The sequence below is a fragment of the Dipodomys merriami genome, unplaced genomic scaffold, assembly GCF_024711535.1.
Source record: "Dipodomys merriami isolate MVZ:Mamm:240054 unplaced genomic scaffold, mDipMer1.0.p SCAF_47, whole genome shotgun sequence".
NCBI classification, from domain to species: domain Eukaryota; kingdom Metazoa; phylum Chordata; class Mammalia; order Rodentia; family Heteromyidae; genus Dipodomys; species Dipodomys merriami.
In genome coordinates, this window is record NW_027206035.1 from 165,616 (window position 1) to 188,543 (window position 22,928).

Genomic DNA, 22,928 nt, shown 5'->3' on the forward strand with positions numbered 1-22,928 from the left:
TTTTTATTTTTGTTATTGTTGTTGTAGTTGTTGCTGGGGAAGGGGGATCATCAAGCTTGAATTCTGGGCCTGGGCATTGTCCTGGAGCTTCATGCCCAGGGCTAACACTTTATCATTTTGAGCCACAGCTTTACTTGTGGGGTTTTGCTGCTGCTGCTGCTGCTGCTGCTGTTGTTTGTAGATAATTGGAGATAAGAATCTCAGGGACTTTCCTACCCAAGCTGGCTTCCACTCTTGATCCTCAGCTCTCAGTCTTCTGAGGAGCTTGGATAAAAGCTGTGAGCCATTGATGCCTGGTTAATTTCTTTTTTAAAATTTGATAATTTTTGTTTTCATCTGATTTCATATTCTATCAAAATATGTGCGGAATACCTTTTTCCACAGACTCAAGTCTCCTATCACTCTTTCCTGGGGGCTGTCCTGCAAAAGCGCCCTCAACCACTATGAACTCTATGAGGGGCCCTTATGGCAGCTGAGTGTCCAGGGCAAAGGTGGCAGAGGAGGCAGTGACACCTGGGGATTGGGCAGGGGCAGGGCATACATAGAGGAAAGTGAGCACTGCTTGTATGGGCAGCCTCAGTTCAGGAGCAGACAGCCCAGGGGGTTGATGTCACGGGCAGCCCTGGGGGCTCTGTCGGCTGCATGGAGGTAGCAGTGGTGCTGCTGCTGCATCTCCTTGCCTGCCATCGTCTCCATTGTCCCTGAAGCGCAGGTGCATGGGCTCCACCTTGAGCGAAGGGGCTTAGGGCAGCCGCTGGCAGTCCGGGATTTTCTGACAGGCCTGTTGCTCATCCTGCAGGCAGCCAGAAATTCACACAGGCCATCCAGATGAGGTCGGCATGTGTACAGCCACTGACTGTCTCCCTGAGGCACTTGACCTGGTGGAGAATCCAGTCCTTGGGGGCTCAGCTGGCAGCGGGGGGCTCAGGCTGCTGAGTAGCATCTGGTACTCCCAGCTGCTGGGCAGGGCCCAAAGACCAGACCTCAGGCAGTAGCTGCAAGGTCGAGGCACTGGGCAAGGCGTGGTGCGATGAGCCAAGGTGCCCAGGTCCCTGAGGCCTTGCTGTCTGGTCTCCACTGCCAGCTTGGAGGTTCACAGCCTGGTGGCTGCCCCCTGCTGCTGTATGGCTTTCCAAGGACTCTAGCCTTACCAGGGTGCTTGGAACCAGAGGCCTCATGTACAGCCCTCCTCCTTTTCACACTGCAGCAGAATTGTGGGCCATAACAAGCTGCGCTGACCCGCCCCATTTTGCAAATTTGGTGTTGGAGATGCTGACCTGTGGCCCACAGACCCTCACAGCAGCGGTCTTGGAGCCCAGGAGGCAATGCCTTTGGCACCCCATCTTGGACAAAAGGACTAGGAGTGGCAGAGGCAAAGGGGCCGGAGTGGCTTTGCAAATGATTTAAGTACACTTTATTTGGGAGTATACTGTCTTCTCAATATGTGTAACATATTAGTTTTGTTAGGTGAATATGTGGCCATGTCTACATTGGTATTATAAAGAGAATGTAAAGAGGGATTAAATTACATGAGTCAGATAATGAATACATTTCCTTTTGTATAGTGCCTTCTTTTCCCTCCCTCCCTCCAAGCCCCTTCCTCCCATTAATTGAATATTTAAGGAATTCTCTGAGGAAATATGGACTAATGTACAATAAAATCTTTATGACAGTAGAGGCTTGACCCAATCACATTTATTTTTTTGTAGAATACAGAAATCTATTTTCTGCAATGAAGAACCAACCACGAGCTAACCTTGGAGACTGGAGGGAAGTTACTGGGCACCCTAACCTGGGCACTAAGGAGAAGATCAATCAGCCTGAAAGGATGCCTGAAAGAACACAGAACTGCAGCTTGGTGAGATGATCAAGCAGGTCCAGAGCATTGTAGAGGTGGCATTCACTTACTTTTCTACTGATGATATTCACATACCATCATAGTTTTATTTGCTTTATAAAAGAAAGGAAAGTTTAGAAAGTTCAGCATTGGGAATTTTCCAATGTAAAGGCAAGGCTTACTAACAATTATGTTGTGCTCAATAATAATACAGTATGGAAAAAGGATCAGTGTAGAGTATATAAAAACTTTAAGTACTGTGAAGATACTCTTTTATGAATCATGAAACTTTGTCCATGGAGCACAAATCTAATTTTATATGTTTTACAGTCCTGGGATATAATACATACAGTTTTCTGCTATCATTAGAAAAGGTACAGTTCCACATACTGAAATCCTACATGATTTAGATCTAATTAAGGAGTGTTTTATTCTGTGTCATTAGTAGAAAAATGATTGTTTTGTTTGGCCCCAAATAGCAAATTATTCTCAATGATTATGAACTATTTTGAACCTAATAAAGCTGTTTTGAATTCGAGTTCATTTTTTTTCTGCCAGTTCTGCTGGGACATGAACTCAGTAACTGGGTGCTGCCCTGTAGCTTTATAGCTCTTGGCTAACATTCTACTGCTTGAGACACTGCTATAGTTTTTTTGCTGGTTGGTCTTTTACTGGTTGGGATAAGAGACTTATAGACGGTTTTGCACCAACTGGCTGCAAACCATGATCCTCAAATCTCAGCCTCCTGAGTGGCTTGGATTACAAGCATGAACCATCAGTATGTGACTTCTGTTATGCTTTTTCATAGTAAATTTTCTCAAATGAGCCCGAAAATGTATCAATATGTGCATCCATGAATGAGTGAATACATTTATTTCTTCTGTGAAGTAAGTCATAAACTAAATAAGATTAAATAGTTTTTTTTTCAAATCTGAGAACAAAACCCAGGGCCTGGCACTTGTGTCTGGCCATTATCTCTCATTGGTTCTCAGAATGACATTTTTCTTTTTTTGCTGCAAAAACTGGCAGTGGCCACTTCATTGGCCCGGATAGAACAGGAGCATCTTCAGAGATTGTGTTTGGGGCCTAAGTGAATGTAAATAATATCTTCCCCACCAGCTAATATGTCCTCATCACTGTCTAAATAATTTCTTTTAGATATATTGTCTTATTATTGTACAAAATAATGGACTCCATTATATTTTCCTATTTTCATACTACTTATTTTCATAATATTCACTTTCATTACACTCTTTTGCCTGTCTCCTCCCATGGTTGCTTCTTGTTTTTACATTTTTCTCTCTCTCTCCCTCCCTCTCTCTTACTCTCGCTTTTTCTCTCCTTCCCTCTCTTTCTCTCTCTTTCTCTGCTTGCCTCTCTGCTAGTATTTGCTTTACACTTTCTACCTGCACTCCCCCTTTTAAGCAAAGCCTCAAGTTCTGGGTTTCTGCTTATTAATTGGAATTAAGAATTTTATCCAGGCATCGGTGGCCCTCACCTGTAATCCTAGCTAGTCAAGGTGCTGAGATCAGAAGATTGCGCTTCAAAGCCAGCCTGGGCAGGCAAGTGCATGAGACTCTTATTTCTAATTAACCACCAGAAAACCAGAAATGGCTATGTGGCTCAAGTGGTAAGGTGCTTGCCTTGAGCTGAAGAGCTGAGGGGTAGTGCCCAGGCCCAGAGGTCAAGCTTCATGTCTTACCAAAAATAAAAGTGTTTCCATAGATTTTTCTTTCAAACCATGATAATAAATTACATTTGTTCATGTAGATAATATAGGAATTTAGTATTGTTGGGTTATTAACAACTACTTAAATTATTTTTGAAAAATCATAATGAACTATGCTTTATGAATCTCATCTTATTCTGAAATATTACAAAAACAGTAGAGTTCTTCTATAGGGTCCCAATGTAATAGGAAGCCCTGTTCCATATCAGAAGTATCTATCAACCATTTCTTTCTCCTGTATCTTATTTTACATCTATTCAATTATTATTTTTATTTGTCAATTATCTTTCAGTAGTTGTACAAAGGAGTTGCCATATAACAAAAGCAGTTTATGAATACAGTGCATATTGATTTGTGCCACACCTACAATAATCACACCCCCCTCTGACCCACCATTCCCTTTTATTTCTTAGTTTTGCAGTATAGGCAATGAATTCCTTTTTAGCAAATTTAGTTTTATTTATTTATTTATTTATTTATTTATTTATTTATTTATTTATTTATTTATTTATTTATTTATTTATTGTCAGGCATGGGGTTTGAACTCTGGGATTGGGCATTATCCCTCAGCTGTTGCACTCAAGATGAGCACTCTACCACTTGAGCCAGAGCGCCACTTCCTGTTTTTTAGTGGTTTATTGGAGATAAGGGTGACATGGAGTTTCCTGCCCTGGCTGGCTTTGAACTGAGACCCTCAGATCTCAGCTTCCTGTGTAGCTAAGATTACAGGCCTGAGTGGCCTGTGCCCTGCTGATTATAGTTATTTTAAAGAGGTTGTGTAGAGGGATTTCATTTGCATAAGTCAGATGAGAACATTTCCTTTCATACAACATCTTCTGTTCCCTCACTTTCTCCCAATGAGCTTGACTACATTCTGCCCCTTCCTCCCTTCATTTGTCTACCCTTTCCCCACCCTCTTTTTGATGTACCCCAATTTCTTGCAATAATATTCTCAGGCTTTGTCCTAGTCCTTCTAAAGATTATACTACTTGGGCCACATTGGCAGCAGCGATGGTGGAGCAGGAAGGCTCTCACAATGAAGCCCACAATCACATGCAAGTTAAGCTGCATGGAGAAAGGCGGCCAGTATGGGGCACACCAAATGTACTGGACCATCTTCTTCAGGTACATGTCCCAGAGCAAGCCCGCTGAGGCCCAAGAGCTCATGTGCTCAGGAGCATACTGCTGTTCTTCCTTCATGGCCAGCAAAAAAACACAGCAGAGCTGTCCATGCTGGTGTTGGAGTCCCTGAAATAGATGTAGATGGCAGAAATGGATGGAGTGTCTGGCTAGGATGTTCAGTTGATGGACCCCTTCTCCAGAGCCCTGAAGTGTTCCAGTTGGGGTTCCTGGAAATGGGGCCATCCTTAGCTCCTTCCATTTTGGGCCCTGACCCTGTGGAAAGAGCCGAACTACTGGGAATCTTGATACTACTTTCTACACTCCACAGACGGTGAGGGCTGCGCCAACATGCTGGTGGAGGACTCCACGGCCCAAAGCTTCCATGGCAAGTGGACATACTTGTGGCTCAGGCAGTGCTGCAGTTTCTCTATTGGAAAACAAAACCAGGTCTGTGGTCTTCATCATGTATGCACAGAAGCAACATCCATCAAGCACGGGCCGCCCTCCATCCAATCCCTGCTCCACTTCATCTGATTTCTGCTGCTGGCCTTGGATGGCAGCAAGCTAACCACGTTCATGGTGCTGTGAGAGCAGTTCCAGCCCTCCCTGTGCAGGTACCCAATACATGACAAGTAGCTCGACAGGACAGAACAGGACAGGAGCATTGTCCCTCAGGGTACATCCCAAGCTTTTGTCTTCCTATGGAGGCAGTTGGCCACGTCCTGGCCTCCCTTAGTTACTCTATCACCTACAATTTTTCTTAGTTATGCTCTATGTATTAAAAACTTCCTTAAAGACAAGTTATACTGTTCATGGAGTTCATACTCACAGCTCTAAATACTGAGATGCCTAAAATATATCATTCTGCTTTGAGTAAATTCCCTCCAAAAGGTTTTCCAATTCAGAAGTTTATCTTTAATGGATTTTATAAAACCTTTCAAATGTTATACAAAAAAATAAGGACTAAGTAAATGAACGATCAAGTACTTAATGATTAGAAGACTCAATGTCCTGAAACAATTTTCCTTAACTGCTCAGTACATAGAGTATAATTCCAGACAAAATTCAGCCAGATATTTTTACGAGAAACTTTTAAGAGGGCAAATAGTATTTCCTCACTTTCTAAGGAAATATTTTTGTAGAATCAAAATGATCTCTTCAAAGTTTTAGGAAAAGTCAATAATAAATTCATCAGTACCTAGAGTTTTATAGATTGAAATGCATTTAAATGTAAATTTAGAAAATTTGTGTAGATTCCATTTTTTTTCGTTCTTCCTTAAGTAGGTTTGATAGGTTTCATCTTTGAATAAATCATCTGAAGTTGTTTATTACTGTACTTTTAAATTTTATAACGGTAGGATTTCTGATAAAGTACTCATTTGTTTTGGTTATTGGCAACTGGTTTCTTCTCTGTTTTGTTATTTTGTATTTTGATACGTCTTTTAAAATATATATCCATTTATTGATCTATTCAGATACAGCTTCTATTTTCATTGATTTTCTCTGCTGTGTTCAAAAGCAGGATTTTTTTGCCACTTAACGAAATGATTCTTAAATAGAAAAGCAAAAGAAGAATAGAATAGAAAAATAAGAGTATCAGTTCAAGCTTGTAATCCTATCTACTCAGTAGGCAAAGAGCTGAGGATTTTGTTTCAAAGCCAGCCAGGGGAGGAAAACCTGTGAGACTCCTATCTCCAACTAAACACCAAAAATGCTGAAAATGGAGTTTGTGGCTCAAGTAGCAGAGCACTGAGCTAGAAGTACATATGTGAATCCCCAGTGTCCTGGTAAGTTGTGTTTGTTTGTTTTTTTTTGAGGAGTGTAAATGTGTACAAATTTTAAGTCCTTAACGTAGCCCACTGCATGTGGTATGAAGTTACACATGGTCTGATCTACTGTCCATATGGTAATCACTGAGATTTAAAATTCTGTCTTCCTGAACATTTTCCAATTTTCTTCTTTGACCATACATTTAGGTATCAGGGGTTTCCTATGGTCAATTTTCATTTAAGGAAAAAATCATTTCAGATTTCATTTAAAGTTTGAGACTGAGACTTGTACTTGGTGTTTGATGTTGTTGCTCTTTAGCTAGTACTTTACCAACTAAGCTATGACTTTAATCCATAATTTCAGGTTATTCAAAATGCTAGGAAAGGTAATAGTGATAATAATGCTATTAAGTCTTTCGCCCATCTAGATACCCACATTTGATTTGTTTGGGTTCCTAGTTTATCAGTATATTTATATGTCATAACTTTTGTTTTTGTTTTTGTGCTATTACTGGAGCTTGAAATCAGAAACTTGCCCTCTCCTTGAAACTGGACATTGTTAGCACACAATGGTAATTCTATCTACTCAGAGAACTGAGATCCAGGTTTAAATCCAGCCCAAGAAGGAAAGACCATGAGTTTCTTATCTCTAAATAATCCCCCAAATAAATTTGGAAGGGAATCTGTGGTTCAAGAGTAAAACACCGCCCTTGAGGGAAAATGCATAAGTGAGAAGGTAAGGTCTTGAGTTTAAACTCCAATATCAGCACTCAAAAACGTTGCTTTCCTTGAGCTTTATATTAAATTGCTCAGAAAATCAGCATTGTAGTAATGTTTAACATTACTATTACAATAATCAGTTATATTTATTGATGTTATTCCTTTATTTTCCTAAAGTTTACTGACACATTAATATCCAGTAATAGAAAGACAGGATTACTCTTTCTTTCACAAGTATTTATGGTAGTTGAATATATGGAACAGAGGTGCATACCAGGAGTTTGGACTGAAGAGAGATATTTGCAAGCTCTTCACATAAATAAATGATAGTTGAAGACCCTGTGGGCATGTATGAAATAAGCTAAAGAAACCAGCAAGGAAAGATAAGGCATGATTCTGGAAAGCAAACAATTTTGGAAGAATAGAAAACAAGAAAAGTATGTAGCTTTTGGTAAGAACTTTCTAACTCACCTACACAGTGAGCACATTTGATTCCTCATTTCTAGTAAAAGCCATTTTATTTTCATTAACAATGATCTATTTGTTCCATTATATAAATTTAACATATTATATATTTCCTAGTAGATTAATATTTATACTTTTTTTCCTTTATAGAAGAAGTCCTACATTGTAGACAAGGCTTACCTCAAATCCTTATTCTCTTGTGTCAGGTTCCTGAGTTTTGGCTGGAATTACCATGTGGTAGCATAGTACTATATCCACTTATATTATTTACATTTTGTACACTTGAAAATTTGTGTGAACAACTTTAAGCCATAGTATTTTCTTGAATTTGAATAAATTTCTTTCAGAAAAATGTTATAAGTAGAGTTACTGAGTAAAGTCAAGTATGGTACACATACCTGTAATCCCAGTACCCAAGGGTATTGTAAGTTTAATAGCACCCTGAGCTTCACAGCAAGTCCTTGTCATCATCATCATCATCAACAACAACAACTGGTGGGCTTGGAAGAGAAAAAGTATTAAGTGACGTGATAGGAATATACAAAATTGTGTGTGTGTGTGTGTGTGTGTGTGTGTGTGTGTGTGTGTGTGTGTGTGTGTGTGTGTGTGTTCGCCCTAGGGCTTGAACTCAGGGCCTGGTCAATGTCCTGAGATTTATGCTCAAGTCTAGCACTCTACCATTTGAACCAAAGCTCCACCTCCAACCTTTTTAGAGGTCATTGGAGATGAGTCTCATCCAGTTTCCGGTCCAGGCTGACAAAGAACCTAGATCCTGAGGCCTCAACCTCTTTTATAAGTAGGATTATAGGTGTGAGCTTGTAGTAGGTGTTGTATTACTGTTAAGTAATATGGTAAACATCACGCCAGTTTTTACTCGCCCCAGCAGTGTTTGAGTGTTGCACACACACTTAAAACACAACCCACACCATGTTTGATGACATCCAGGTCTCATAATCCTGTGAGATAACTATTGTTACCTATGAAGAATTTGAGGTCCAGAGACTTTAGTTAACTTTGAATCCACACCTTGTATAGAGTGGAGCTTGTATGCAAGCTCAACTAGGTTTGTATATTTCAGAAAACATGGTATCAACATGTGTTCTAGGCAACATGTGTTCTAGCAAGTACTGCTCTTTACAGGTACTATTAAATTCCTCTTGTATGTATGACTCATTCCTCACCCTTTAAATATTTGCACCCCATCTCATAAGCTAGGGAAAGTACAAGTGATGAGAAGAGCCATTTTTGAAAGAGAAATTGATAATGGGGTTTGAAATTGGTATTGGATATTAATCTGATCTAATTCCATTTCAGATTTGCCTCCAGCACTATATTTCTGTTTTTTTAAATTTTATATTATGATAAAGGTAATTTACACATAGATTATAGTCATATAAGTCAGGTATGAGTATATTTCTTTTTGGAAATATCACCCCTTACCTTGCTGTCTTAGATTTTCTCTCATTGGTTTGGTTTTTATTAACTTCTTCTTCTTCTTCTTCTTCTTCTTCTTCTTCTTCTTCTTCTTCTTCTTCTTCTTCTTCTTCTTCTTCTTCTTCTTCTTCTTCTTCTTCTTCTTCTTCTTCTTCTTCTTCTTCTTCTTCTTCTCCTTCTCCTTCTCCTTCTCCTTCTCCTTCTCTTTCTCCTTCTCCTTCTCATTCTCTTTCTCCTCCTCCTCCTCCTCCTCCTCCTCCTCCTCCTCCTCCTCCTCCTCCTCCTCCTCCACCTCCTCCTCCTCCACCTCCTCCTCCTCCTCCTCCTCCTCCTCCTCCTCCTCCTCCTCCTCCTACACCTCCTCCTCCTCCTCCTCCTCCTCCTCCTCCTCCTCCTCCTCCTCCTCCTCCTTCTCCTTCTTTCTTCTTCTTCTTCTTCTTCTTCTTCTTCTTCTTCTTCTTCTTCTTCTTCTTCTTCTTCTTCTTCTTCTTCTTCTTCTTCTTCTTCTTCTTTTCCTCCTCCTCTTCCTCCTCCTCCTCCTCCTCCTCCTCCTCCTCCTTCTTCTTATTACTGTGATGTAGAAGGTTTGTTACATACGTTTGGTAATGACTACCTATTTTTGTCTTTGTTTTTGTTATAGTCATGAGGCTTGAACCCATGGCCTGGGCAGTGTTCCTGAGCCCTTTTGCTGAAGAATGGCATTGATATTAAGCCAAAGCTCTACTTCAATGAGTATATTTCTATTTGGACAATGTCACCCTTTCCCTGCGTCTCCTCCAGTTTTCCCCTCCTTCCCCACCAACAAGTTTCATAGTGCACTTTCAACATAGTCTCAACTGAGTGCCACTGCTGCATTTGTTCATCCTTTGTCCCTCCATTGCTATGCCCCCTTTACATTCCTAAAGAGAGATAAATGAAAAAATGACAAAAATGAAAGAAAATAAAGAAAAAATATTATCTTTCTTCTGGTCCTTGGTCACTCGTTATTTTTGAGATAGGTTTTGTGTGTGTGTGTGTGTGTGTGTGTGTGTGTGTGTGTGTGTGTGTGTGTGTGTGTGTGTGTGTGTGTATAGTGGGGCTTGAACTCAGGGAGCTGACCTTTAGCTATTTTACTTATAGCTAACTCTCTACAACTTGAACCAAACATCCATTTCTGGATTTGAACAGTTAATTGGAGATAAAAGTTTCACAGATTTTCCTGCCTGCGGTAGCTTCAATCCACTTTCCACAGTTCTCATCCTTCTTAATAGCCACAGTTAAAGCTAGATGTGAGCCACTGGTTATGCTTGGCCTACCTTATTTTTATTAAGTAGTTGAAATGTAAAATAAAGTTGCAGCAGTATTACAAAAGAATCAATTTAACTTACACAGCTTCTTTAAGTTTTAAAAATTTGTCACATATGATATATACAGAACAACAGTTTTTGTAAATGCCCCTGAAATTTGGTTTTCATCTGGGATTTTTCCTCATCATGAACTTGATTTTATAACTTTTTATCTAATAAATATTGATGAAAACATGTCCAGAGGGCATTATCTTTTCTTGGCTTTCATTATGAAATTGTGCAAGGTAACGCGTCATGATAAATTTGTGTGCCGGACCCTGATGATATATTCACATTCTTAGTCAGAAGGCATTAGTGCCTGTTACAAATCACCTAGATCTGACAAAACCCTATCTCAGGTCTTGTTACCACATTCCTCTATGTCGTTCTCTGAGAGAGCAATTCCGAGTCTCCAGTGATCATGACAGAGCCGTCCTGGACCCTCTCAGGACCCACCAAGAACACCACTCATGTGTGTCACCTAAAGAGTGATGGGAGACTGGTGTCTGCTTCCTATGATAGAAAACAACACAGGATCTGTTACGTCCTTAAACTGTCCTCAGTCCTGAGGATTCCTCAATGAGCATTGAAACTTAAGAATTAAGGAGACATTAAACTTTCTCTTCCTTCTGCCAGTTTCTGCTGCTGTCATCTTCTGTGGAAAGAAATAATCTGAGCTCTAGAAGCCATTTTGCTTATTCTAGGCCCTTAGAGTAAGTCTGGCTTTTATACTTAGACATTAAGATATGTAGTGATAAAAATAGCAAACAACATTTTTCCTATTCTATTTATTACTCAAATTGGAGTTTGAGAAAGTGACTTCTAATTAAGTGCTTCATACTAATAAGAGTTATTGGTAGAATTTGAAAACATATTTGAGTAAGTTCCTCAGTGAGCTGTGCAAAAGAAACCACAGCAAGTGTGCTGGGTCCTCCAGTCTAACCTCTTGACCAGGAAGGAGCACCTCCCTGCTAGGCCTCCAAATTGAAAAAAGAATACTGCTTATATCTCAGATTACATGCCAAAGCTAGATACCAAAGAAAGATAAGGATAAGTGATTAGTTTGACTTTGGAACAATGCAGATGGCAAAGAGAGTTCTAAGTGAACAGAAACAAAAAGAAATTTTCTTTTGTTCATATAGTACAATAAAAAGAGCTTTTCTTATTATCACTAAATTGTGGTTATTTGTACTTAGTACTAGCTTCTTGAAACTCCTAAAACACTCTTTCACATGAACTCAGAAGTTCCCAAGGTATCACCTTGACATTTGATGGGAAAAATTCATTTTTACACTAAAAATATTTTATTGTAAAGATGCTGTACAGAGGGGTTATATTTACACGAATAAGTTACATTTCTCATTGAAAATTGTTTCCCACTCTATTGTTTTTCTCTGTCTATCCCTTCCCTCCACTCCTTCCTCCCCCCATGTCCCCCATGTTGTTGTAAAGATCATTCCCGCTTTAATGTAACCTATTATTGTTGCACTGGGTCATCTTTCAGCATTTTGTTATTTCCCTTCCCTTTCCTCAAATACATGCATATATAGGATGGAGGGTACCAGAATCAAAGACAAGAATTGCCAGGGATAAAACTAATTTGAAAAGAAAAATGAAATAAAGTAAAAAGAAAGAACTAGTTACTGTACATTGGCTATATCAAGGTTGACAACTAAACAAAATAAGACCTGTTGTTTCAATATCTTCGTGTTCATTTCAATTAGCATCATTTTGTATGATCACACATATGTTTATAGTACTTCAGCTATTATAATCCTCTGTCAGGACTAACAGGATAATACTAATTGCAAATAAGGGAAATCATAGAGCCTATGTTTCTTTGGGCCTGGCTTACTTCACTTAATATGATTTTTTCCAAGTCTATCAATTTTCTTATGAAAGGGACAATATCATTCTTTCTTACAGAAGCATAAAATTGAGTAAATATACCACGTTTTCTTGATCCATTCATCTATTGTGAGGCAACTGGGTTGGTTCCATATCTTATCTATGGTAAACAATGCTGCAATGAACATAGTTGTGCTGGTAGCTTATTGTGCTCTATTTTGAAATCATTTGGGTGATGGCCAAGAAGTGGGATAGTTGGATCTTACGGGAGTTCTATGTTTAGTCTTTTTAGGAACCTCCATACTGCCTTCCATTCCCACCAACAGTGTAGTAGTGTTCATATTTAGCCACATCCTGGTCAACATCTGCTATTATTTGTTCTCTTGAAAATGGCTATTCTAACTGGGGTGAGGTGGAATCAATGTGGTTTTGATTTGCATTTCTTTCATGACCAATGATGCTGAGCATCTCCCTTCTCCTTTCTAGAGGCTACACAATTACAGATTTCTAGTGTCTCACCAGAGGCATAGAAACTTGTAATGCTGTGTGTGATTTTAGTTTTACATTCACTTCCTTGGAGCTTAAACTGACTCCTATAACTTACAATAAAGGTTTATACTATTTCACTTACTGAAAAATAAGTAATTTTCAAAAACGTAGAAAAAAATCTCTTGGTCAGGGGTTCCAGATTTTTATTGGGAAATTTTTATTTCGTTGCTTGTTTGTTATATCACTTAAGCACACGTTGAATTTTTGGTTTTCCAACCAAATCTTCAACAACCAAAAGCTATGTTGCCTTATTGGATTTCACTTCATAAGTTAGCAAAAAATTGACATATTTTTGGTTTGGTCTTTCAGGGATTTTTGGCTTATGGAGTGTTAGTGGGCCAGTACACAGGCTTGGACTAAGGGTCTGGAAATCTTGCTTAGATTATTTTACTCAATGCTGTCACTGTGCCACTTGAACCACATATCCACTTCTTGCTTCTTAATTGAAGATAAGAATCTTGAGGAGTTATTTGCTTAGGTTGGCATCAAACTGTGATCCTCAGATCACACCCTCCTGTGCAGCTAAGATTAGAAGAATGAGCCAGACCCTGGATATATTGTGCTCCCTATGTAACCTAATCAAGGGCACAGAATTCTGAAGCATATGTGTATGGTTATATATTTCAAAATTAGATGGCAATATATAGACTTTTGTGTGTGTGTGTGTGTGTGTGTGTGTGTGTGTGTGTGTGTGTGTGTGTGTGTGTGATAAATGTGCAGAGGGATATGAGGATGAATCTGATTTTGAGGAAGTTTTCACCTAGAGCTTTTCACAGATTGGGCTACGCTGTACAGAATGCTTGAGACTAAAAGTGAGGTAAATGCTGTCATCATCCCATTCTCCTACATCCCTTGCTAATATATTTATACCTGTGATGTTGTCATGGTTACTTTTTGTGTATGAGAGCCAGTACTGGGGCTTGAATTCAGGGCCTGGATGTCCCTTAGCTTTGTATGCAATGCTAGCACTCTGGCAATTGAAGCACAGCTCATCTTTTTGTTTTTACTGGTAAATTGAAGGTAAGAGTCTTTTATTCTTATGTTGGCTTTGAACTGAGTTCCTCATATCTCAGGGTTCTGAGCAGCTAGTTTTACAGGCCTGTGTTCCAGTGCCTAGCATTTCATTACTACTTTTACAAGCTGCATGCTCACACACATACTTTGCATTACAAAATCTCACTGCTCAGGATATGTGACAAGAAGTGAGGAAAGATGGTTGAGTGGATAAGTTACCAAATGCGCTTCTACCCCCATTAACATCATTCTGGTCGTTAACTTACCCTTCAGTCAGTGAGAACATATTTCCCCTTTCATTCTGAATTTTTCAAAAGGAAATCAGTGAAATGTTTTTGTTATATCTTTCAAAGATTATCTCCCAAACAGGAGATATTATTTGAATGTATTTGATAATATTTCAGATTGGGTTGGTCTTGTGTGTCGGAATGTGGGCAGAGACCGTCCAGCCAGCTGGGCATCAGGCACAGAGCTGATGCTTCCTGTCTGCTGGTTGCAGAGAGGAAGGTTTTCTTCCTGGCCAAGCTTTCAATTGATATCCTTTCATCTTTGACTTCTAATTACCTAGCATAACAAGCATGAACCATCACCAATAGGCTCATTTTAGAAGTATTAGTAGCTTTTCATTCATTGCTTTTTTCCAGGAAGTTTGATCTGGGCATCCTGGTTGTACCTCATAAGGTTATTTTTATGATACACGTTGCCTCTGCCATTTCTGAAATTCATTTCCTCAGTATTAGATAAATGAATTTGATCTAAAGCCAATAGTATTTTCCTTCCAAGATGCTAGGTACCTTATTTAAATCTTTTATCCTTTGGCAAAGCAATCAGGATGTTTGTGTAAAACCCTAATTCTTCAAAGAATTATAGTTATAAGGTATCATGTGCAAACTTTCATATAGTATCCTTTTTAATGTTTTTATTGTAAAAATACTGTACAGAGGGGCTACATTTACATGAGCAAAATAATGAGTATATTTCCTATCAAGCATTGTTACCTCCTCCTTTGTTTTTCCCCTACCATCCCTTCCCTCCCACCTCCAGAAGTACACTCCCTCCTCTCTCCTTCCTTCCTGCCTAAATTGTAAAGTAAGTTTTTCAACATAGTGTCTTTTACATCTCATTGTTACAGGGGGTCAAGCTGTATCCATTGTTAAGCATTTGGATTTTTCCCCTCTCCTCCCAAAGCTAGAGAAATATATATAGAAGATGCATGGCACCGACATCAAATGCAGTGAAAACAGGGATTATATTGTGGCGGAGCAACATATAAAGACACAAAAATTCACATAACTAATGTAACAAGATTGGGTGGAAAAATGATGATGGTAGAATTAATTTGATAACTCTTCTACAGTTTTTAATAGTTAAGGCTTTTTAACTCAAAGGAGGATTAAAACACACAGAATAGAGGAATATAGTTACTACTCATTTGATGTGTATGGAAAGATTATCAGAATTGTGATGATTAATAAAAATATATGTTCAAATTTCCAGTGGCAGTAAATGGTGCTGGCAAAATTGGTTAACTACATGTAGAAAACTTAAGCTAGATCCTTATATATCACCCTGCACCAGAATCAACTCCAAATGGATCAAAGACCTTGAACTCAAAGCAAACACTCTGAAAACATTACAGGATGGAATAGGAGAAACCCTAGGTCTCCTTGGCTCAGGCCGAAATTTTCTGAATAGAGACCCAGAAACACAACAAATGAAAGAAAGGTTGGACAAATGGGATTGCATAAAGTTGCAGAGCTTCTGCAGGGCAAATGACATAGCTAGCAAGATCAATAGAAAACCCAAGGATTGGGAGAAGATCTTTACTAGCCATACAACGGACAAGGGTCTCATATCTAAAATATACTTGCAACTCAAAAAATTAAACGCCCCAACAACAAATCCTCAAAGAAACAACTGCCCAATAAATAAGTGGGCGAAAGACTTAAAGAGAAACTTCTCTGAAGAAGAAAGAAGGAAGGGCAATAGACACATGAAGAAATGTTCAACATCCCTAGCCATAAAAGAAATGCAAATCAAAACAACATTGAGATATCACCTCACTCCAGTTAGAACAGCAAAAATCAAGAACTCTAACAACAACAGATGCTGGAGGGGATGTGGACAGAAAGGAACTTTACTTCATTGTTGGTGGGAATGTAAACTTGTTCAACTACTTTGGAAAACAGTATGGAGGTTCCTCAAAAGACTTCACATAGAACTCCCCTATGACCCAGCAATCCCACTTTTGGGCATTTACCCAATTGCTTACAAACAAGACCACACTAAAGCTACCAGCACAACTATGTTTATTTCAGCATTATTTACCATAGCTAAGATATGGAACCAACCCAGATCCCCCTCAGTAGATGAATGGATCAAGAAAATGTGGTATATATACACAATGGAATTCTATGCCTCCATCAGAAAGAATGACATTGCCCCATTTGTTAGGAAATGGAAAAACTTGGAAAAAATTATATTAAGTGAAGTAAGCCAGGCCCAAAGAAACATAGGTCCCATGGTTTCCCTTATTTGTAATATCTAGTATATGTATGAGTCAAGCGGAAAAGGTCAGATAATGTGATGTCAGGAAAATGAACCCTTAGATGTGTATTTTAATGTTTTTTTTTCTTCCATGCATGTGTTTCTAATGCATTTATAAGATTATCTCTTTGTTGCTTTGTATGTCCCTCCCCCACAGTATAACCCCTGCTTTCACTATATTTGATGTCAGTATAACTTGTGGAGGAGATGGGGAAAAACCAGTTGTTTAAGGATACAGTTGTACCTGTTGCAACAATGAGAAGTAAAGTTGTCATGTCCAAAACGAGCTTTACAACGTCGGTGTTGTGGGGGGGGAGGGAGGGGAGGAAGGAGAAGGATTGGGATGGGGGAGGGGGGAGGCTGGGAAGGGATGTGAAGGGTAAACAAAGGAGGAGGCTGCAATGCTTGGTAAGAAATGTACGCATTATCCTGCCCATGTAATTGTAACTCCTCTGTACACTATGTTCACAAATAAAATTAAATTAAATTAAAAAAAATTTCCAGTGGCAGACTGGTATGCTAAATGGGAGCAGACATTGGTGATGCCAGGGGTTTGAAAGCGGATAATGAAGGAGAATATCAGAGGAGAGCATTTGCTAAGGATATAATTTCCAAAGGTCATACCAAATATATGGAACTAGAATGCTAAGTGATGATCTACTGAGCACTAAATTTTATTTGTTGGATTCTTTGTTTTATGTATTCCAGGCATTAGAACCTTGGGCTTGGGTACTGTTCCTTAGTTTTTGTTTCTCAAGGCTAGTGCACTACCAGTTGTTTCACATGATATTTTGGGTGGTTAATTGGAGAACAGTCTTTCCAAATTAACTCTTTGGGCTTGCTTCAAACATGATCTTCAGGTATCAGCCTCCTGAGTAGCAAGCATTCCAGTTGTGAGCCACCAGAGCCCGGCTAGAGTCACATTTTAAAAGTATTCTCTTGGTGAATCATATGTGTCTAGCTCCTATTTGAGCACTTTGGTTCCAGGGGTCATGTTAGATTTAGAATAACATGAGAATTTTTCATTTTGTAACCCGCAGCATCCAATATCTATCTAATTTATTCTTATCTTCATTTCTGATCTTTTTTTCTTCATTGTAGCTTTCCATTCTTACTTCACAAGCAAGCATGTCAGTGCTGTTTTCCTTTTCTGAAGCAAGTCACGTCCATTCCCATTAATTGGGGATGTACTTACTGTTCTTACTGCCTGCAGTACCTGCTTCTAGATAATTGCATGGATGATGGCTTTCAAGCTAACTATCTCCTTCTCAGGGATGTCTCCTCGCATCCCCACTTTGAAGTTGTTGCCACAAAACGACCAATGTCATGTCTCTGGTTTATAGAAATTATCATTATGACTTCTGGTTTTCTATTCAGCAAGAAATTGCTAAGGAGAGATCCACGTTCACATCTGTTTCGCCAACATCTGTAATAATGCCTGGTCCTTAGTGCTCAGGAACCTTACTTGGAGATCAGCCTTCTCCAGCTCAATTTATGCTAGTTTCTGGTCAAGCCAGCTCTTCAAGCTGAAGTCTGGTGGCTAGCATTCTTTGTGCCTTTCTGTGTCGCTGAGTCCACTTCAGGGCAAGATCAGTGCCTGACACCTATTTCCTGCTATGGAAAGATGGCTGTGGCATCATAGAAGTTATGGCTATTGTTTTGTGAAGCTGCGTGAGGACACACATCCCCACAGAAATTCACCAAGCCAAGTGTGTCCCATGCCCAGAAGTGCATTCTACAACTCAGCAACCAAATTATCACCCACTCCCTGATGAACTCTATATTTCCATTTCCTTAAAAAGAAAGAAAAATTCAAAACATGCCTTTGATGATTTGTCATTGAATTACTGAAGCAGAGTATACAATTTTGTGTATTTGTAAGTCTTTCTCCATCTCTCTTGAGCCATTGACATATTTCTATGTGTTTGAAGCTTGGAAGGTAAAATGAGGTTTAATTCAGCATAGTCAGAAACACTTTTGGAGGGAATGCAAACTTTCAATATGATGTTCTACAGATGTCCATCTTGGCACAGGAACTGAGTATACTGTCATAAGATAAGAGGCTTGTTCTGATTTCTATTGACTTTCCTCTGGGTGCAGGGAGTGTGATCCCACTGCATGTGTGTCTCTTTGTTACACTGGAGGGCCAAGGACTCCTCTCAAAATCTAATGCGATGGGGGTAAGAGAGACTAAACCTCAGAACCCAGCTTCCCACATCACTAGGATTACAGACCTGAGACTCCTATACTCAACTCATAGCTGCTTTTTTATACATAGTGTACTAAGTTTCATTCTATTCACTTCATAGACAGATATGAAAATATGTGTATATATTTATTCATCTATTTATAATCAGTATTATATCTAGAATCAAAAAATATATTCATATAATTATAATCAAAGTTATATTACCACTTTCTCCAATAATGATTTACACTAGATTTGTGAAAAATATACTCAAGACAGAAAGTGATAAATGCCTTTGTAGTATGAAAAATCATATTCATTCTTATACATCATATAATATACTATAAAAATATAAAGAATATAACAAATATTTGCATATAACTGATTTAATAGTGGATTTTTTTCCTTCCTGACTTTGTCTTTGTCCATCTATGTAAGCCTTCTTTCTTCTATTGATGATGGCTTTTACTTTCCAATATAGGTATTTCCTATGTATTTTGTCAAATATTTTCAGCCCTAAGTACATTTTGGATATTATTGGAGCCAAATTTTTCTTCAATATTTCCCAAAGCACAATAAATATGTATACAGACTTGAATTCACTGTTGGAAGAGAGTCCCATATACCATTATAAACATTGTAGCATTTGTCACAATTGACAGAACTGCTTTCTAAGGACATCTGATCTGCTATGTCCTAGAGCTTTTGGAGCCACCTTATCACCTCATTCAGGCATGGCCTGGCTTCCTTGCCACTGCCTGTGCATTTAACAGTCCCCTTTATATCCATAAGTCTCTCTTGTACAGCCCCCTCTTACTCTGTGTTTTCCCACAAACAAAACAAGTGCATGGTGCTTGAGATTGTAGGTTGAAAAAAACCACATTTAGGATTCATGAATTGTATAACATAATATAAACATTGGCATTTTAATAACGTTAGAAAAATAAATAGAATGAACATTTTACAACAATAAGGACAAAAAGAAAAAGAAAAATTTTCCCAGGAAGAGGTGAAGGAATCTCGAAATCTAGATTGGCCTCTAAGTTGCCTTCAGGCAGCAATTCTGCCTCAGAGTCCTCAAAGAGATCTACTTCCTCATAAAAGATAGAATTTTTTCCTGAGTCGTGGGAGGGAGAGATTATAATTTCTCAATTGGATATTGGATCCCCTGCAGCAGGACAGATTATTCTGGATATTATGTGAGGACAGATTCCCTTTCGTCAACTGAAACTAGATTTTGGACCTCACTTATTGGTTTTCCTAAACATAGACTGGGTCATTTTCCATTGGCACACATTTATCCTGCACTCCAAAAAGAAAAGGTATGTACATATGACCAAATAAGTGAAATGAACCACAAGATAGGGACATAAGTGGTTTTTTCTTTCTTTCTCTTGTTTCTAACGTATTTACAATATATCATGTGATTTTTTTGTTCTTTGTATGTTCCTCCCCCATGGTATAACCGCTGTTTTCACTGTATGTAATGTCGATGCCATGCATATTTTATATATGCTTCTCTAATTTGTGGAGGGGAAGGGAAAAAACAAAATGCTTAAATAGAGATACAGGTTGACCCATTGTAATAATGAGATGCACAAGACACTTTGTGGAAAAACGATCATCAGAATTTAGGCGGGATCAGGGGGAGTGTAGCTGTGGAGGGGGGAGGGAAGGCATGATGGGGGATAAACAAAGGAGGAGGTAATAATGCTTGACAGGAAATGTACTCATCACCTAGATTATGTAACTGTAAACACTCTGTACATTATTTTTTACATTGAAAATGTATTAAAAAAGGTCAAAAGACCCAGAAATAAAACCACATACTTACAATCATCTGATGTTTGATAAAGGAGTGAAAGATGTACAGTGGAAAAACATAGCTTTGCCAGTTGCCTGTGGCTCATGCCTTTAATCCTAGCTACTCAGAAGGCTGAGATCTGAGGATCGTTGTTCAAGGCCAGCAGGGCCAGAGAAGACCATGAGACTCTTATCTCCAATAAAGCACAAGAAAATGGGAGGTGGAACTGTGGCTCAAGCACTAGCCTTAAGCTGAATATCTGAGGGACAGCGCTGAGGACCAGAGTTCAAGCCCCAAAACCAACACACAAACACACACACACACACACACACACACACACACACACACACACACACACACACACACACACACACACACAAATCATAGCCTTTTCAACAATTAGTGTTGGGAAAACTGGGCAGCTATAGTCAGAAAACTAGAAGTGGATCTCTGCTTGCACTAACATCAATTCAAAATGGATTAACTACCATAAAATCAGCCAAACTACTGTAACACAGAATACGGATGGCATTAGAAATTGTAGGTACAGGCATGGACTTCCTGAATAGAGTCCCAGGGACACAACAGATAGGAGAGAGACCCAACAAATGGGACTACATCTAAGGAAAGAAATTCTTCAAAGACTAGGGACATAGCCACTAAACTAAAAAGACAACCAACAAATTGGGAAAAGATATTTACCTGCAATACATCAGACAAAGGGCTAATATTCAATGTATACATGGATTTCAGGAAACTACCCCTCCCAAACCTAATAAACCAATCACTAAATGGGCAAGGAGGTAAGGAGAGACTTCTCAGAAGAAGAGGTAAATATGGCAAAGAAACATCAGAAAAGGTTCATCATCCCTGGCCATAAAAATGTAAATCAAAGCAATCCTGAGGTACCATCTTACCCAAATATTCTGAATTCTGAAAACAAATGCTGTTGGGAAGTGGATGAAAAGGAATCCTACTGCACTGGTGGTGGGAATGTATACTAATACAACCACTCTGCAAAGCAGTCTGGAAGTTGCTCAAAAATCTAAATACAGGCCTTCTCTAATACCATCCCATACCAGTTCTAGGCATCTAACCTGAGAATCATGAACCATAATATGACAAGGACACTTGCATAACCATGTTCCTTGCTGCTCAATTCACAGTGCCAAGTTATGTACAAAACTCAGATGCCCCACAATAAATAAATGGATCCAATAATTATGCTATCTATATACAATGAAATTTTACAGAAAGAGCCATTAGAAAGAAAAAAATAATGTCATTTGCAGGGAAATGGATGGAACTAGAATAAATCATGTTAAGAAAGTTAAGCCAAGATCATAGAGACAAATGGCACATTTTCTCCCTGATATGTGAAAGTTAGATTTAAAACTCAAGGGGATATGACAATCTGTACATGATTCTAGGCATCATATATAATAAGAACAGAAGAGGACAGGCTTTGGAGAAAATCACAAAATTGTAATACCCAAGCACCTCTTCTTATGTGTATAAAACAATACATATAACTGAATAAAATTACAAAGATAAGGAAACAAAGGAACTTGTCTTAATTCATCTATTCATTTTGTGATGACTCTGTATTCTTAACCCAATATACATTATATAATATGCGTGCACATCTAAGGAAAGATAGGGGAAGGGTACAGAATCAGTGGAAAGTGGATGAAAAATTGCAGCAGTAGAGCCCACTGGCTGTACTGGACATTGTTGAAAGTGAACTATGGAACTCGAGGGTCTAGATGGGAGGGAGGAAATGGATGAGAATGGGGGAACAGATGAGACTAGGTAAAAGGAAGAAAATGTACTAGTTACCTGACATAGAGAAAGGTAACCATGCTGTATATCACCACTAAAACAGCAATATTTTTTTTTTAAAAAGAAAATAGTTCCCAAATGAGAATATGAAAAAAGTGAAATACAGGGCAGATAATTCTTTTTTTTAAGTCCTTGGTACCTGAAAGTTTCAATCATTAGCTATTGTCCTACAAACTGAGTCATGCCTCTAAACCCAAAAGTCCTTACAATATTCATTTTTTTGTCCTTGATTTCTTCACATTGTCTATTTACTTTTCAGTGTGTGTGTGTGTGTGTGTGTGTGTGTGTGTGTGTGTGTGTGTGTGTGTGTGTGTGTGTGTGTGTGTGTGTGTGTGCCAGAAATGGAGCTTGAACTCAGGATCTAGGTGCTGTCCCTGAGATTCTTTTTTGCTCAAGAGTGCACTCTACCACTTGAGCCAAAGCTTCACTTCTGGATTTTCTTGAGCAGTTTATTGGAGATAAAAGACTCACACAAACGTTTTTGCACCACTACATTCAAATCATCATCTTCAGATCTTAGCCTCTGGAGTAGCTAGGATTACAGGCATGATCTAAGGTATCTGCCTTATTAATTGTTGCTTTTTCAAAAAAGCTGGTGCCAGTGGCTCATGCCTGTAATCGTAGCAACTCAGGCGGCTGAGATCTGATAATCGAGGTTTAAAGACAACCTGAGTAAGAAAGTCTGTTAGACTATTATCTCATTAACTGGTTACCCCTTCCCCAACTCCTTGGCCG

At 38.9% G+C, this 22,928-nt stretch overlaps 1 pseudogene; it reads left to right on the top strand.

Annotated features, from left to right (window-relative positions):
• The first annotated feature begins 4,695 nt into the window (after positions 1 to 4,695).
• Positions 4,696 to 22,928, top strand: part of LOC138808705 (Golgi to ER traffic protein 4 homolog pseudogene) — a 29,114-nt pseudogene continuing 10,881 nt past the window's right edge.